The 20,000-nt window shown below is 41.4% G+C and overlaps 1 protein-coding gene across 7 annotated transcripts in view; it reads left to right on the forward strand.

The window, feature by feature from the left end:
* LOC113829876 (solute carrier family 49 member 4 homolog) overlaps positions 1-20,000 on the forward strand; it is a 112,727-nt gene that overhangs the window by 17,025 nt on the left and 75,702 nt on the right. The gene's annotated exons all lie outside the window — the stretch shown is intronic.

Consider the following 20,000-nt stretch of genomic DNA (forward strand, 5'->3'; position numbering starts at 1 on the left):
ATTGTATAATTACTAGTCCTTTTATTTCACCCCTTACAAATTCCCTCCCCCCCTTGTTAAACTTCCAGCTCTTGAATTTGGAATTCCTACCCTGAGAGCTAAGGACTTTCGGTTAAGAATCTCAGCGTTTGAGGAACCGCAACTAATAAGGTCATAATCATAGTTTCCATGCTCATTGAGAACCTGGTATAACTTTATAATGGGTGAATAAGATTGATGTATGCATGGATAAAAGATGCATCTAATATATCAATCTGTATGTAGGCACACGCACCTTGCACACGAATACGCACACGTACACTATACTTGTATGTGTAATAGTATACAGCATGTTCCCATGGCCGGAATTATGGTTATTTGAATCGTGTAGAAATGAATGTTATATAAGCCTCGCCACTTTCAGATTCAACTTAACTCAGCTTTGTGAGTGCGTACGTGTGTGTATGGGTTGCGGGGCTTAGGGGTGATTGACCAGTCATTACAGAAAACTATAATGCTTTAAGGAGTGACTATTCTATTAATGCCTCGACCGTGGTGTTTTCCCCTTTGTCGAAGAGCAGAAAAAGATTGTTTACTACGTCTTAGCCTACTGTCAGTCACGATAGAGGAAATGTCCTCGTGCCCACATCTTTATTATTACCGAATGCAAAGCTGATTTGACATCGATAGCTTTAGATGCATATCTTGATGGTTTATAGCTATAAAGTACTTTGGTATTTAGTAAGTCAAACCAGTCATCAATTAGGTTCCACAACGTTTGATCATCTCTCTCTCTCTCTCTCTCTGCCTTCTGTTAGTACTTTGTAATCTGGTAATAGTGATCTACACTCGACTAAAGTCACTATAATACCGACTTTGCATCGGCCACCGAACAGTGCGGCATCGCAATAGACTTGGCGGTTCAGGCGAGACCGAATTGACTCCCTTTTAATAGGCATTACGTCCAGGGAAGCTCGGCTGGACCCAAGAGAGGTGAGAGCTGCGCAGACTGGACGAGTTTAGGAAGAAAAGAAGAGAGACCTTATTTATTTCGACGTCTGAATAATTGCTCTTCCCATACTTAATTGCTTCCTAAGCTTTGTATCGAAAAATGATAAAAACTTCATGCATTTTATCATCTCGCTCCCAAAAATATTTGAGCACCTCTTATTACGTCAACGCAGGATATGTAAATAGTAAAACTGTCTATATCAAACCGGTGGAAATTAATTGCTCATATAATGAGTTTCAGCGACCGTCATCTAAGATTAGATTTAATCGTGTTCTAACGATAACCTCATTCAAATTGGTTCATGTTTCACTGGGGAAAAGACGAAACGGAAAATGCTCATGCATACGTTTATTATTACAATCTAGATAAATATATAATACATTACTCCTCTCTCTCCGGCTCAAAGACCAGCCTCCTCCTCGCGAAGGGAGTCTCGGACCTGCGACCGCCAAACCGTCTGGTCCGCACTTCATTCCTCCGACAGGCCACTTCTTTCAACACCGTGCTGGTTATTCCGAGTTGCGGTGTACATATAGGAAGGTTATTCCCACCAAACATGACATTCGGTGATTCTGGGGGAATTTGGGAATGTGTAGATGTTTCGGCCTCAAACCATGTTGACAAAAGGTCAAAGTCTGGAGACGATAACCTGTCATTCATATCCATGCGTGGAGAAACAAGAGGACTTGTTGAAGTGTTCATCGTGGCCAGGTGCCTGATGATATGATGAAACTGGAGAAGATCTGACATATATTATGGTGTTAACAGGTGATTCGATGGGCAGATGAGGTCATGCGGTTTCGAGATCGTAAAAATCCAATATTATTAGTTTCAATTTTGAGGAATTAGGGTGTTAATAGTTCTTATTGTTATTATTATTATTATTATTATTATTATTATTATTATTATTATTATTATTATTATTATTATTATTATTATTATTATTATTATTACTATTATTACTATTATTATTATTATTATTATTATTATTATTATCATCATCATCATCATCATCATCATCATCATCATCATCATCATCATCATCATCATCATCATCATCATCATCATCATCATCATCATCATCATCATCATCATCATTATCATTATTATTCGTTCCAAAGGAATTGTTAATTGGAATCTTTCTTTCTCTAGAAATCTAATTGAAATATAAAGCTTTCTGATGAATAAAGTCATTATAATGTCCATAAAGAACATTTTTAAGCTTCAGTTATGTTTTCAAATAGTATACAGTGCATTCCAAAATTGTAAGCTTTTTTCCGTTACAACGAGAATGCTTTAATATTTACCGCAATCTTGAAACTATCATTCATTTTTTAGCACGCTATGTCTGGAAACAGTTCCTTTGTGACTGCTAAGTTGGTCTCTTTGTATTGTAACAACTTGGCCACATTGCACCTGAAAATATATTTCATGTGACAGTGGGTTAAGTCGCTTAATTGTATAAGTGTCATGAAGTGACATTGATAACATGCATGCACACACATAAGACATCTCACTCACCCTGAGAGCAAATGAGCTTCCAGGTAAGAATCACTGGGCTACAAGAACGGCAACAGATAAAGCCATAAATCGTAGTTTCTATGCTCACCGATAGATGGATAAGAGTGATGCATTTATGGGTAAAAGATGCATCCATTATGTTATCCATTCTTGTTGTCTCTCGTGTGTGTCTGTGGGTGTTCGTGTATGTACGCATGCATGTAGGCCTGCACACGCACACACATCCACACTGACACTCGCACACGCACGCGCGCGTCATTTGTATAAGTATAATAGGATGCGGGGTTTTGTGAAGAACATTATCATAAATCTGCATAGGAATGTGTTGACGTTTACCAGTTATTATGCTTTTGGGTTACGCATGTTCCCATCACTATAAGTAAAGTAATTCGAATCAGTCTTATGATAATACTTTCAGATTCAGCGTAACTCATGCGGGTGTGTTTGTGTGTGTGTGTGTGTGTGTGGGGGGGGGGGGGTTGAGGGCCGAGACCAGAAATGTTCCCGCGGGACCAAACATTACAGAAAACTACTGTACCTTAAGGATTGACTATTCTATTAATGCATCGACAGTCTTCCCAATTGTCATCATCATCATCATCATGGGGGCTGACGCCGACGGGGGCGCATAGCCGCATCCACCCTTCGCTTCCACCTACGAGGATCCCTCATGGCTAGACGCCAGGCAGGGACTCGGCCCATCTCTAGTTCTTCACGGCAGGTTTGGTCGATCTGCCCAAGCCATGACTTCCTCGGTCGTCCCACAGGCCTCCTCCATCCAGGGTTGTCTCGAATAGAGACGACCTGATGGGCAGGATCATCCTGAGGAAAGCGAGCCAGGTGGCCATATAGCCTGAGTTGGCGATCACGGATTGTGCAGATAACAGGGCTTGTGCCAGTCTCACGGTGCAACCGTTGGTTGGACACATGGTCCCGCCAACAGTACCCCATGATCTGGTGCAAGGACCTATTACAAAAGGCTTCAAGACGAGCCTCCAAGGCACAGGACAATGTCCAGGTTTCGCTACCGTATAGCAAAACTGGCATTATCAGGGCCTTGAAAACCCGTAGCTTGGTCCTTCTGCACAGGTACCGACATCTCCAAATACTCTTGTTGAGAGAGTTCATGACCCCTGCTGCCAGGCCAATCCGTCTGCTGACTTCATGGTCTGACAGCCCAGAGTTATGAACTACACTACCAAGGTATGTAAAGCTCTCTGTGACTTCAATGTCCTCGCCGCAAGCACGTACCGACTGAACAGGTTCTCCTAACAAGTCCCCAAATTCCTGGACCTTGGTCTTGGTCCAGGAGACCTCTAGACCCAGGGGCTTCGCTTCATTGCTAAATGCATCGAGAGCCGCCACTAGGGTTTCCAAAGACTCAGATAGAATGGCAACGTCATCAGCAAAGTCAAGGTCTGTAACCTTGATATTGCCCAGCGTTGCCCCACAATGACTTTGAACAGTAGCTCTGCCCAGTATCCAGTCCATGCAAGTGTTGAAAAGAGTTGGTGCAAGGACACAGCCTTGCCTCACTCCTGAACTAACAGGAAAGAAGCTCGACAGGCCCCCACCACACTTTACAGCACTTTCAGTACCAGTATACAGGCTTGCTATTAGTCCAATAATCCTTGTTGGTATTCCTCTCAGCCTCAGGATCTCCCAAAGTGACTCCCGATGCACCGTATCGAACGCCTTCTTGAGATCGATGTAGGCTGCAAGCAGCCCACGCCCGAACTCACGACGGCGCTCTACAATGACTCGAAGCGCGAGGATACGGTCTATTGTGGACTTACCAGGAGTGAATCCGGATTGCTCCAGTCTCTGGTGCCTCAGTAGATGGTCTCTGATACGTCTCAGAAGGATGTGGGCAAGAACCTTGCCTGGTACACTGAGCAGTGTGATGCCTCGGTGATTGCTGCAGTCCCAACGGTCCCCCTTCCCCTTCCAGAGAGGGATGACCACACCCCTCAACAGGTCAGGAGGAATGGAACCGGACTGCCAGATGGCAGCCAGGACAGCATGTAACCCCCGTGCCATAGGTTCACCACCAGCCTTTAACAGTTCAGCTGGTATGCCGCAGATACCAGCTGCTTTACCACTCTTCAGCTTGGAAATCGCCCCCCTAACTTCAGTTAGGGAGGGAGGGTCCTCACTGATAGGTGGATTCGGCAGCGGGATCTCGACACTACCCGCATCCAAGTTAACTGTTGGTGGGTCAACCTGGTACAGCTGCTCAAAATACTCAGCCCAACGTCCCCGCACCGCAACAGGATCTGAAACGATCTGACCACTTACTGAGCGAACTGCTGTCACCTGTGAAGAGGGCTTGGAGTTCAGCTTTCTCAGGGCTTGGTATGCAGGACGAAGGTCATTTACTAAGAAATGGCCTTCTACCTCCTCTGCAAGACTCCTAATAAACTGTTCCTTGTCCCTTCTTAACAGGGACCGAGTTCTGCGCACATGAGAACGGTGCAATTCCCGATCCCCTGTCAGACGAGCCGCACGACATGCATCAGTGGCTTCCAGTGTCTCCCGCGAGATGGAATTCTGTACTGCTCTCGGGCGTACACCAATCGTATCTTGAGCTGTATCAAGCGTTTCACGCTTAAAGGTATCCCACAGAAGAACAGGGTCTGTCAGACTGTCAAGCACTGCGAAACGATCGGAGATTGCCTCAGCAAACCTGCGGGCACACTCCCCCTCCCTCAGTCTGTCCAAATGAAACACCCTAGGGTGATCATTTGACCGCTGGGGGGTTCTGAAGTGGACCCGGAGGGTAGCCACAACCAATCTATGGTCAGTACCACAGAACTCAGCACTCCTGAACACCCTGCAATTCTGAAGGATCCTCCAACGAGTGCTAACAAGTATGTGGTCGATCTCCTTGGCTGCGTTACCCGCATCACTGTACCATGTCCAGCGATGTGGGTCTGGGCGCTGGTACCAGGAGCCAGAAATCCTCAATTTCTGGGATCTTGCAAAGTCCCGGAAAAGGAGGCTATTCTCGCTACCGGCATCAGCACCTGAACCATGGGAACCGACAGACATCTCATAGCCAGCTCGATCACAGCCAGATACCGCATTGAAGTCGCCCAGAACAATGCGAATATCTCGTCGAGGACATCTGTCTGCCACAGATGTAAGTTTGGTGTAGAACATCTCTTTCACGTCAAGTTTACAAACATCGGTAGGAGCGTACACAGCAATAAGAGACATGAAGCCAAAAGAAAGCTTCAATCTCAATACCATTATACGCTCATCAACAGGAGTAACCTCTACTACCGAGGGCTGGAGTCTGCTGGAGACGGCAATGGCTACTCCCTGGAGATGGTGGCCATCGCTGCGGCCCGACCAGTAGTAGGTGTAGCCACCTACACAGGTCATGCCGCTGCCAGGCCTCCTCACCTCCTCACTTCCCAATTGTCAATGGGCAGGAAAGGATGGTTTACTACGTCTTGGCCTCATCACCATATCTTTATTATTACGAAATGCCAAACTGATTTGATGTATTACTTGGTTTATAGCTATAGCGTACTTTGGAATATTGTGTCAAACCTGTCATCAAGTTTCATCAGTAACGTTTTATCGACTCTCTCTCTCTCTGTGCCTTCTCTTAGTACTTTGTAATCTGGTAACAGTAAGGGGTCTACACCCGACTGGAGTCGCTATGATACTGACTTTGCATCGACCACCGAGCATCGCATTAGATATGCCGGTTCAGGCGAGGCAGTGAGATGAGAGCTACGGAAACTGGAGTTTAGGAAGTTTATTTAGTAGCGAAGATTTATTTATTTCGGCTTTGGTTTGAATAATTGCTCTCTCTGTACAAGTCTTTGGGGGGTTCATTTCTAAACACAAACTCATATTGCTTCGGCTAAAAATAAACATAAAACTTACAGCAGGATATGTGTTTAGTATGACTATTTATATCAAACTAAATCATATAACATGCCTCGGCGTGCCATCTGTGGTTAGGTAATTAGTTCATGTTTCATTGGGAGAAGCGCAAATGCTAATGTCTATGTTTATTATTACTATCTATATACATATATACAAAATTTACTCCTCTCTCTCCGCCTCAAAGACCAGCCTCCTCCTCGCGAAGGGCGTCTCGGACCTGCGACCGCCAAACCGCCTGGTCTTCCGCACTTCCTTCCTGCGACAGGCCACTTCTTTCAACACCGTGCTTCTTATTCCAAGTTGAGGTGTACGTAGTAAAGTAAGATTATTCTCATCACACATTACAGTGGTTGATTCTCGGGGATTCAGGAAATCTGTAGTAGATGTGGATTGAGACGATACTGGTAAAAGGACCAAGTGTGGGGACGATAACCTGTCATTCATTTCCATGTGTGGAGAAACGAAGTGCAGAGAACTAGACGAAGTGTTCATCGTGACCAGGTGCCTGATAATGTAATAAACGTTCAGTTCAGTTCAGTTCAGTTAGATTTGCGAAGTCATGCTTCGCCCGGGCCTTTTCTCTGGAGTGGCCCGGCCTGTGTTAACTATTTCTAATTAACTCAGATGTTTTCTTTGAACTGCATGCTTATCGCGGTGGCTGGATTGCAAGCAAGCGATCCAGCTGCCACGGTGAAAGCATGTTGCAGACCCTTTTTACCAGCCCGGCGGCTGTGGTGGGTGGTCCCTGCCTCAGAAATTGTGTGTACACAATTCTGCAAGTAATGTAACAGGGTGGCGTTAGGCTCGCCGCAGTGTTTCGTCACCCTGTTCAGTTCAGTTAGATTTGCGTAATAAACGTGAAGAAGATCTGACTTATATTGTGGTCTCAATATGTGATTCGACGGGCAGATAAGGTCATGCAGAGTAGGGATCGTAGAAATCCAGTATCAATAGTTTGAATTTTGAGGATTTGGGATGTTTATTTTTGGATATTCCGGTCCATAGGAATTACCAATAGGATTCTTTCTTTCTCTAGAAATATTACTAAAATACAACAGAAAATGTATAGTGTTTCCATGCATAAAGTAACCAAATAGTTCTAACATATTTTTTTTTCACGTTTATATGACATAAAGGGTTCTAAAATATGGCAATATATCTAGATTATCTTACAGTTTGTTTGTGTGTTTACAAACTACACCTGAAAGTATATTCTGTGTGAGTGCGGAGTTGAAGTCGATTTACATCGCAATATAATCACATTGTGCCTCGAAATATGTTCTATAGGAATGCTGAATTGAATATGGTTCAGTTTGAAGTAAAATGGGGTGATATTGACTACAGCATACACGCGCATATTGATATTCAGTGTGCTGAAAGGGTGTTTTAAGCATGATTCTTCACGTTTTAAAATATGACGATAAATTTAAATCATCTTACAATTCGTTTATTTAGAAAACTACACCTGGAAATATATTTTGTGTGACTGCAGAGTGGTCGTCGATCAATATTACATGATCCCATTGCACCTTAAAATAACTTCTATAGGAATGCTGAGTTAAATACCCTTCAGTTTCCAGTATAATGGGGGGGGGGGGGTGATACTGACAACAGCATATGCGCACGCATAAGAATGCGTAAGAATTTGTACCCTCGTGTTTAGTAGGTATTACTGTGTCACCATAATGAAATGGCCTTATGATTACATCTTTATTACTGCGTAGTGCAAAACTCATTTGATGCTCATTAGTTTTAGATGCATCTCTTGATGCCATTAAGTATTTTGGAATTTAATACGTCATACTAATCATCACCAAGTGTCCACAACGTTTTATCACCCTTTTATCTGACTTCTGTATGTACTTTGTAATTTAGTAGCAGAATATGGTCTGCATTCGACTGAAGTCGCTCTAATACCGACTTTGCATCGACCACCGAACAGAGCGACATTGTAGTGACCATCAAAGCTTGCCCACTGTGGCAAGATATTATTTATAATTATTTAGTCAGACGTGCCGACGGAGCGGGCCGAACGGTAAGCACTCTCCGAAGGCACGGTGGGTCTGGGATAAATATGGCCGTCTTTAATATTCATAGTACGCAAGCATCCCTAGTGTTACTTTAAGTACACAGCGGGGTTTGACAATAAGCCGTTAACACTTCCCGTGTGGAAAAGAGGAGCCTGGGCACAACTTGCTAAACTAAGAACATACCAATAAAAGAAATTTAAATAAATACATAAAAGCTAATATTTGATATAGTAACGTGGACGAAATGCATAAAAGACAAAAATATAACAGAACCTGCATATACTGTTGGTGTACACATTACTTATCTTACAATAAGCAGCCTCGATCCTTCGTTCATCACCGTGCATACAATGGTAAAGCCAAGAAAAAAAATGCAGCTCCACTACGGCCTCTCTCTATATACTTGCAACAAGGGCTACTCAAGACATGCAGTCTTCCGTAAGGATCTCTGGCTTACTGCTAGAGTAGCCTTGAACAAGTTAATTAGCCCATGGATTGGGAGAGAGAGTACCTGTAGCCAGGGCCGTGCGAGCGTGACTCCCCGTGGATGTGTTTTCAATATTAAGTAAAACTGATCATATTTCCAGGGATTGAGGACTGCAGTAATAAACATAAAGACAACAATGCAAAGTAAATATATTTATATTATTACAAAAATAGATAAATCACGTTTCCACGTCCACGGAGGTTGTCCCGGTGCTTCCCCACGGTGGTGGTCCCTGGTGGTCAAAGGTAGAGACTCCAGCCTTGCCACGAATAGCTTGGGGCCACCTTGATGACACCCCTTTTTCTTCGGGTTCCACTACAACATCGCATTGCTGATGGCAAGATAGACCTGACTCGGTCCTGGAAAGCTCGGCTGTACCTACGAGTGAGGGGAGCTTCGCAGACCGGACGAGTTTAGGAAAGTGGCGAATCTTTATTTTGACTTAGATTTGAATAATTATTCTTTTTGGACAAGACTGGAGGGTTGTTTTTTTAAACATACTCATACTGCATCATACCTTGTATCGTCTCGCTCCTATTACGTTATTGTAAGATATATAGATAGTATGATTAGTTATAATAAACTGGTGGAATGAATAGCTGACATAATGTGTTACCACAAGAAATCCGTGGTTAGGTAATTAGTTCATGTTTCAATGTGAAAAGACGAAAAGGAAATGCTTATGCGTATGTTTAATATTATTCATATAAATATATAAAAGATTACTCCTCTCTCTCCGGCTCAAAGACCAGTCTCCTCCTCGCGAATGGAGTCACAGACCTGCGACCATCATACCGCCTGGTCTTCCGCACTTCCTTCCTGCCAAAGGCCACCTCTTTCAACACTGTGAGTTGTGGTGTACGTAAAGTAAGAGCATTTTCGTCACACATGACATTGGTTGATTCTGGGGGAATCTGGAAATCTGTAGTAAATGTGAATTCGGACGATGTTGCCAAAAGGACAAAGCGTGGAGACGATAACCTGTCCTTCATTTCCATGTGTGGAGAAACAAGGTGCAGAGAACTTGTTGAAGCGTTCATCGTAGTGAGGTGTCTAATAATGTGATGAACGTGAACAATATCTGACTTATATTGTAGTCAATATGTGATTCGACGGGCAGATAAGGTCTTGCGGAGTAGGGATCGTAGAAATCCAATATCATTAGCTTGGATGTTGAGGAATTGGGAAGTTTATTTTTGGATTTTCCGGTCCATAGGAATTACCAATAGGATTCTTTCTTTCTCTAGAAATATTACTAAAATACAAGAGAAAATGTATAGTTTTCTTATGCATACAGTGATCAAATTATTGTAACATGTTGATATACATGTGTGCTTAAAGCATAATTCTTCACGTTTATATGACCTAAAAGGTTTTAAAGATAAGACAATAAATCTAGATTATCTTACAGTTTGTGTTTACAAGCTACACCTGAAAGTATATTCCGTGTGAGTGCGGAGTCGAATTACATTGTAATATGATCTCATTGTGCGTTGAAATATGTTCTATGGGAATGCTGAATTGAATATGGTTCAGTTTGAAGGAAAATGGGGTGATATTGACAACAGCATATGCGCGCATATTGATATTCAGTGTGCTGATAGGGTGTTTTAAGCATGATTCTTCACGTTTTATATGGCATAAGATTTTTTAATTATCTTACAATTTGCTTTAGAAAACTACACCTGAAAATATATTTTGTTTGACCGTCGATTTATATTGTAACATGATCCCATTGCGCCATAAAGTAACCTATAGGAATGCCGAGTTGAATACACTTCAGTTTGAAGGAAAATGGGGTGATATTGACAACAGCATATGCGCGCATATTGATATTCAGTGTGTTGAAAGGGTGTTTTAAGCATGATTCTTCACGTTTTATATGGCATAAGATTTTTTAATTATCTTACAATTTGCTTATTGAGAAAACTACACCTGAATATATATTTTGTTTGACCGTCGACTTATATTGTAACATGATCCCATTGCGCCTTAGAGTAACTTCTATAGGAATGCCGAGTTGAATACACTTCAATTTGAAGTAAAATGGGGTGATACTGACAACAGCATATGCGCACGCATAAGAATACGCAAGAATTGGTACCCCCGTGTTTAGTAGGTATTACTGTCAGTCACCATAGATGAAATAGCCTCATGATTACATCTTTATTACTGCGTAGTGCAAAACTCATTTGATGCTCGTTAGTTTTAAATGCATCTCTTGATGGTTTATAGCCATAAAGTATTTTGAATATTAATAAGTCAAACCAATCAATCATCAGCAAGTGTCCACAACGTTTAATCAGCCTTTTTTCTGCCTTCTGCTAGTATTTTGTAATTTAGTAGTAAAATGCGGTCTACACTCGACTAATGTCACTCTAATACCTACTTTGCGTCGACCACCGAACACAGCGACATCGCATTACAGGCAAGACAGATCTGACTGGGTCCTGGAAAGCTCGGCTCGACCCACGAGGGAGGGGAACTGCGCAGGCCGGACGAGTTTTGGAAAGTGGCGAAACAATTTATTTTGACTTTGATTTTACTAATTGCTCTTCTTGGACAAAATTGCTGACATACACATATTGTGTCATACCTTGTATCGTCTCGCTCCTATTACGTTATAGTAAAATATATGGACGATTAATTATATTAAACTGGAATGAATAGCTCATATAATGTGTTACTACGAGTAATCCGTGGTTAGGTAATTGGCTCATGTTTCATTGGGAGAAGACGAAAAAGAAATGCTAATGCGTATGTTTATTATTACTATCCATATAAATATATATAAAAAAAATTACTCCACTCTCTCCGCTTCAAAGACCAGCCTTCTCTTCACGGAGGGAGTCTCGGACCTGCGACCGCCAAACCGCCTGGTGTTCCGCACTTCCTTCCTGCCAAAGGCCACCTCTTTCAACACTGTGATAGTTACTCCAATTTGCGGTGTACATAAAGTAAGGCTGTTTTCGTCACACATGACATTGGTTGATTCTGGGGTAATCCGGAAATCTTTAGATGTAGAATCGGACGATGTTGTCAAAAGGACAAAGTGTGGAGACGATAAACTTTTACTCATTTCCAAATCTGGAGAAAAAAATTGCAGAGAACTAGACGAAGTGTTCATCGTGATCAGGTGTCTGATAATGTGTTGAAAGTGGACAAGATCCGACTTATACTGTAGTCTTAATTTGTGATTCAGCGAGCAGATGAGGTCATGCGGTTTCGGGTCGTTAAAATCCAATATCATTTGTTTGAATTTGAGGAATTGGGATGTTTATGTTTTGGATTTTTCCGGTCCACAGGAATTACCAAAAGGATTCTTTCTCTAGAAATAATAAAAATACAAAAGTAAATAGTTTTGTTATGCATAAAGTGACCAAATTATTGTAATATGTTGATATACAGCGTATCTAAAGGATGTTTTTAAGCATAATTCTTCACGTTTTATATGCCATAAAAAGATTTTAAGAATATGACGATAAATCTAGACTATCTTGCAATTCGTTTGTTTACAAACAATACAAAATATATTGTGTGACTGCGGTGTTGAAGTCGATTTATATTGTAACTTGATCACTTTGCGCCTGAGTTTTCCCATAGAATATGGGAATACTGAGTTGAATTCGCTTCAGTAGGAAGTAAAATGGAGTGATATTGACAACATACGCGAAACCGCCAGGTTTTCCGCACTTCCCTCCTGCGACAGGCCACCTCTTTCAACACTGAGCTTGTTATTCCGAGTTGCGGTGTACTTAGGGTGAAATTATTCTCATTGCACATTACACTGATCTCCTATAGGATATCTATTGATTTGGATTCGGACGATGTTGGCAAAAGGACAAATTTGGGAGACGTTAACCTGTCACTCAGTTCGATGTGTGGAGAAACAAGGTACAGAAAACTTGTGATCAGGTCTGGTAAAATGATGAAAGTGGATAATAAATATTACCGCGGGACCAATCATTATAGAAAACTATTCTACGTTAAGGGGTAACTATTCTAGTCGCTCGTCTTCCCTGTTGTCGAAAAGGAAAAGATGGTCTATTACGTCTTGCTTACTGTCAGTCACCATATTGCGTAGTGCAAAACTGCTTTGATGTTCGTTAGCTTTGGGTGCATCTCTAGATGGTTTAAAGCCATGGAATTCAGTAAGTCATACCAATCATCAGGAAGTTTCCACAACGTTTGATCATCTCTCTCTAACTTTTGTAATTTCTTTGTAATTTAGTAGTAGAATACGGTCTGCATTCGACTGAAGTCGCTCTAATACCGCCTTTGCATCGACCACCGAACAGAGCGACATCGCATTACAGATGGCAAGACTCTGGGTCCTGGAAGGCTCGGCTGGACCCACGAGAGAGGGGAGCTGCGCAGACTGGATGAGTTTAGGAAAGTGGAAGAAACTTTATTTATTTCGACTTTGATTTGAATAATTGCTTTTTTTGGTCAAGACTATAGGGCTATTTTTGAAACACTTATAGTGCATCAAACCTTGTATCGTCTCGCTCTTTTTACGTTATTGTAAGACATGTGGATAGTATGATTAATTATATTAAACTGGTGGAATCAATTGGCTGATATAATGTGTGTTACCACGAGTCATCCGTGATTAGGTAATTTGTTCATGTTTCATTGGGAGAAAACGAAACGGAAATGCTAGTGTGTATGTTTATTTTTACTAACAATATAAATATATAAAATATTACTCCTCTCTCTCCGCCTCAAAGACCAGCCTCCTCCTCGCGAAGGGCGTCTCGGACCTGCGACCGCCAAACCGCCTGGTCTTCTTGCGACAGGCCACCTCTTTTAACACCGTGCTGGTTATTCCGAGTTGCGGTGTACATATAGGAAGGTTATTCCGATCACACATGACATTCGGTGATTCTGGGGGAATTTGAGAATGTGTAGATGTTTCGGCCTCAGACGATGTTGACAAAAGGACAAAGTTTGGAGACGATAACCTGTCATTCATTTCCATGTTTGGAGAAACAAGGTGCAGAGAACTTGAGGAAGTGTTCATCGTGGCCAGGTGTCTGATATTGTGATGAACGTGAACAGGATCTGACTTATATTATGGTCTTAATATGTGATTCGACGGGCAGACAAGGTCATGCGATGTAGGGATCGTAGAAATCCAATATCATTAGCTTGGATGTTGAGGAATTGGGATGTTTATTTTTTCGGTCAGTAGGAATTACCAATAGTGTTCTTATGCAAAGTGACCATATTATTGTAACATGATATAGTGTGTGCTTAAAGGATGTTTTTGAAGCATGATTCTTCACATTTTATATTGCATAAAAAATAAAATATAAATCGTTATCTTATACTTTGTTTACAAACTACACCTTAAAATATATTCCGTATGTCTGCGCAGTCGACGTTGATTTATATTGTAACATGATCACATTGCACCTTGAAATATAATCTATGGGAATGCCGAGTTGAATTCGCTTCAGTTTGAAGTGAAATGTGGTGATATTGGCAACAGCGTACACGCGCGCATAAAGAAAGCGCAAGATTTTGTACTCCTGTTTAGTAGGATTTTTTTTTTCGATAATAGAAAGGGCAGATTTAAATTATGCTTTTAGGCTATGCGTGTTCCCATGACCGGAATTGAAGAGTTGGAATAAAATCGAAATGAATATTATAATAATATCGCGGCTTTCAGATTTGGGGGAATGTGCGAGGGGGGAAGGGAACTGGCGAAATGTACATTCGACTAAATGAATAGAATATGGTCTACACCAGACCAAAGTCGCTATAATACCGACTTGGCATGGACCACCGGACAGCGCGACATCGCATTAAATTTGGCGGTTCGGGCGAGACAGATCTAACTGGGTCCAGAGGAGCTCGGCTGGACCCAAGAGACACGAGAGCTGCGCAGACTGGACGGGTTGAGGAACAAAAGTGGTGAGACCTTATTTATTTTGACTTTTCGACTGATTAATCTGTCTTTACATAACTAGACAACACTGTAGGGTTATTTTTTTGAACACGTACTCATATTGGTTTCTAATAATGGCAGAAATCCACATATTTGAACACCTATTATTACGTTACTGTAGGGTATGTAAATGGTACGACTCTTTATGTCAAACTGGTGGAAATTAATCGCTGATATAAAGTGTTTCGCCAACGGTCATCTGTGGTTAGCTTTGATGATGTTCTAACGGCAACTTCATTGTAATTGGTTCAAGTTTCACTGGGAGAAGACGAAACGGAAAATACTTATGTACACGTTTATTGATACAATTCATATAATATATAAAAGATTACTCCTGTCTCCGCCTAAAAGACCAGCCTCCTCCTCGCGAAGGGCGTCTCGGACCTGCGACCGCCTGGTCTTCTTGCGACAGGCCACCTCTTTCAACACTGTGATAGTTATTCCAATTTGCGGTGTACATAAAGTAAGGCTATTTTCGTCACACATGACATTGGTTGATTCTGGGGTAATCCGGAAATCTTTAGATGTGGAATCGGACGATGTTGTCAAAAGGACAAAGTGTGGAGACGATAAACTTTTACTCATTTCCAAATCTGGAGAAAAAAATTGCAGAGAACTAGACGAAGTGTTCATCGTGATCAGGTGTCTGATAATGTGTTGAAAGTGGACAAGATCCGACTTATACTGTAGTCTTAATTTGTGATTCAGCGAGCAGATGAGGTCATGCGGTTTCGGGTCGTTAAAATCCAATATCATTTGTTTGAATTTGAGGAATTGGGATGTTTATGTTTTGGATTTTTCCGGTCCACAGGAATTACCAAAAGGATTCTTTCTCTAGAAATAATAAAAATACAAAAGTAAATAGTTTTGTTATGCATAAAGTGACCAAATTATTGTAATATGTTGATATACAGCGTATCTAAAGGATGTTTTTAAGCATAATTCTTCACGTTTTATATGCCATAAAAAGATTTTAAGAATATGACGATAAATCTAGACTATCTTGCAATTCGTTTGTTTACAAACAATACAAAATATATTGTGTGACTGCGGTGTTGAAGTCGATTTATATTGTAACTTGATCACTTTGCGCCTGAGTTTTCCCATAGAATATGGGAATACTGAGTTGAATTCGCTTCAGTAGGAAGTAAAATGGAGTGATATTGACAACATACGCGAAACCGCCAGGTTTTCCGCACTTCCCTCCTGCGACAGGCCACCTCTTTCAACACTGAGCTTGTTATTCCGAGTTGCGGTGTACTTAGGGTGAAATTATTCTCATTGCACATTACACTGATCTCCTGTAGGATATCTATTGGAGATTTGGATTCGGACGATGTTGGCAAAAGGACAAATTTGGGAGACGATAACCTGTCACTCAGTTCGATGTGTGGAGAAACAAGGTACAGAAAACTTGTGATCAGGTCTGGTAAAATGATGAAAGTGGATAATAAATATTACGGCGGGACCAATCATTATAGAAAACTATCCTACGTTAAGGGGTAACTATTCTAGTCTCTCGTCTTCCCTGTTGTCGAAAAGGAAAAGATGGTCTATTACGTCTTGCTTACTGTCAGTCACCATATTGCGTAGTGCAAAACTGCTTTGATGTTCGTTAGCTTTGGGTGCATCTCTAGATGGTTTAAAGCCATGGAATTCAGTAAGTCATACCAATCATCAGGAAGTTTCCACAACGTTTGATCATCTCTCTCTAACTTCTGTAATTACTTTGTAATTTAGTAGTAGAATACGGTCTGCATTCGACTGAAGTCGCTCTAATACCGCATTCGCTTCGACCACCGAACAGAGCGACATCGCATTACAGATGGCAAGACTCGGCTCGGCTGGACCCACGAGAGAGGGGACTTGCGCAAACTGGACGAGTTTAGGAAAGTGGAACAACTATTTATTTCGACTTTAATTTGAATAATTGCTCTTTTTGGACATGACTATAGGGCTATTTTTGAAACACTTATAGTGCATCAAACCTTGTATCGTCTGACTGTTTTTACGTTATTGTAAGACATGTGGATAGTATGATTAATTATATTAAACTGGTGGAATCAATGGCTGATATAATGTGTTACCACGAGTCATCCGTGATTAGGTAATTTGTTCATGTTTCATTGGGAGAAAACGAAACGGAAATGCTAGTGTGTATGTTTATTTTTACTAACAATATAAATATATAAAATATTACTCCTCTCTCTCCGCCTCAAAGACCAGCCTCCTCCTCGCGAAGGGCGTCTCGGACCTGCGACCGCCAAACCGCCTGGTCTTCTTGCGACAGGCCACCTCTTTTAACACCGTGCTGGTTATTCCGAGTTGCGGTGTACATATAGGAAGGTTATTCCGATCACACATGACATTCGGTGATTCTGGGGGAATTTGAGAATGTGTAGATGTTTCGGCCTCAGACGATGTTGACAAAAGGACAAAGTTTGGAGACGATAACCTGTCATTCATTTCCATGTTTGGAGAAACAAGGTGCAGAGAACTTGAGGAAGTGTTCATCGTGGCCAGGTGTCTGATATTGTGATGAACGTGAACAGGATCTGACTTATATTATGGTCTTAATATGTGATTCGACGGGCAGACAAGGTCATGCGATTTAGGGATCGTAGAAATCCAATATCATTAGCTTGGATGTTGAGGAATTGGGATGTTTATTTTTTCGGTCAGTAGGAATTACCAATAGTGTTCTTATGCAAAGTGACCATATTATTGTAACATGATATAGTGTGTGCTTAAAGGATGTTTTTGAAGCATGATTCTTCACATTTTATATTGCATAAAAAATAAAATATAAATCGTTATCTTATACTTTGTTTACAAACTACACCTTAAAATATATTCCGTATGTCTGCGCAGTCGACGTTGATTTATATTGTAACATGATCACATTGCACCTTGAAATATAATCTATGGGAATGCCGAGTTGAATTCGCTTCAGTTTGAAGTGAAATGTGGTGATATTGACAACAGCGTACGCGCGCGCATAAGAAAGCGCAAGAATTTGTACCCGTGTTTAGTAGGATTTTTTTCTCGATAATACAAAGGGCAGATTTAAATTATGCTTTTAGGCTATGCGTGTTCCCATGACCGGAATCGAAGAGTTGGAATAAAATCGAAATGAATATTATGATAATATCGCAGCTTTCAGATATGGGGGAGTGCGTGAGGGGGGAAGGGAACTGGCGAAATGTACATTCGACTAAATGAATAGAATATGGTCTACACCAGACCAAAGTCGCTATAATAGCGACTTGGCATGGACCACCGGACAGCGCGACATCGCATTAAATTTGGCGGTTCAGGCGAGACAGATCTAACTGGGTCCAGAGGATCTCGGCTGGACCCAAGAGACACGAGAGCTGCGCAGACTGGACGGGTTGAGGGACAAAAGTGGTGAGACCTTATTTATTTTGACTTTCGACTGATTAATCGGTCTTTACATAACTAGACAACACTGTAGGGTTATTTTTTTGAACACGTACTCATATTGGTTTCTAATAATGACAGAAATCCACATATTTGAACACCTATTATTACGTTACTGTAGGGTATGTAAATGGCACGACTCTTTATGTCAAACTGGTGGAAATTAATCGCTGATATAAAGTGTTTCGCCAACGGTCATCTGTGGTTAGTTTTGATGATGTTCTAACGGCAACCTCATTGTAATTGGTTCAAGTTTCACTGGGAGAAGACGAAATGGAAAATACTCATGTATACGTTTATTGTTATAATTCATTTAATATATAAAAGATGACTCCTCTCTCCGCCTAAAAGACCAGCCTCCTCCTCGCGAAGGGCGTCTCGGACCTGCGACCGCCAAACCGCCTGGCCTTCTTGCGACAGGCCACCTCTTTCAACACTGTGATAGTTACTCCAAGTTGCGGTGTACATAAAGTAAGGCTATTTTCGTCATACATGACATTGGTTGATTCTGGGGTAATCCGGAAATCTGTAGTAGATGTGGATTCGGACGATGTTGGCAACAGGACAAAGTCGGGAGACAATAACCTGTCACTCATTTCCATGTGTAGAGAAACAAGGTGCAGAGAAGTTGAAGTGTTCATCGTAGTGAGGTGTCTAATAATATGATGAACGTAAGCAAGTCTGATATGCGAAGCTGAGCCTCGCCCGGGCTATGGGGGAACCCGGCCTGTGCCGACAGATGTCGACTCGATCAACGTGTGTCAACTAGTGCTGACGCGACAGAGCTTAGTCCTTACCCGCCGTGGTGCCCGGCCACAGCTGTAACCTCCGGGCGACAATTGCAACCGCCGACCCCTTGGCTGAGAAGCCAACACGTTACCACTGTACTAGCCTGAAGGCTATGATGAACGTGGACGTGATCTCATACGTGAGTTATATTATGGTCTTAATATGTGATTCGACGGGCAGATAAGGTCATGCGGGATAGAGATCGTAGAAATCCTATATCATTAGTATGAGTTTTGAGGAATTGGGATGTTTATTTTTGGATTTTTTCCGGTCTATAGGAATTACCAATAGGATTCTTTCTCTGTTAATATAAATAAAAATAGAAGAGAAAATATGTAGTTTTCTTATGGCAAAAAGTGACCAAAATATTGTAACGATATACAGTGTGCTTAAAGGATGTTTTTAAGCATGATTCTTCACGTTTATGTGGCATAAAGAGATTATAAAAATAAGACGATACATCTAGATTATCTTATAATTCGTTTGTTTGCAAACTGCACCTGAAAATATATTGTGTGTGACTGCGGAGTTGAAGTCGATTTATACTTTAACATGATCACATTGCGCATTAGAATTTATTCATCGACCACTGAACAGTGCAACATCTCATTAAATATGGCGGTTCAGGCGAGGCAGATCTAACAGCTGGACCCAAGAGATAAGAACAAAAGTGGTGAAACCTTATTCATATCAACTTCTGATTAATTGATCTTTAGATAATGGGACAAGACTGTAGGGTCATTTTTTAAACATACACATTGGTTCCTAAAAATGACAGAAAACTTTTTATCGTCTCGCTCCCCCAAAATATATGAACACTTCTTATTACGTTATTGTAGGATATGTAAATGGTATGGCTTTATATTAGACAGGTGGAAATTAATT

This window comes from Penaeus vannamei, chromosome 8 (assembly GCF_042767895.1).
Source record: "Penaeus vannamei isolate JL-2024 chromosome 8, ASM4276789v1, whole genome shotgun sequence".
Classification (NCBI taxonomy): domain Eukaryota; kingdom Metazoa; phylum Arthropoda; class Malacostraca; order Decapoda; family Penaeidae; genus Penaeus; species Penaeus vannamei.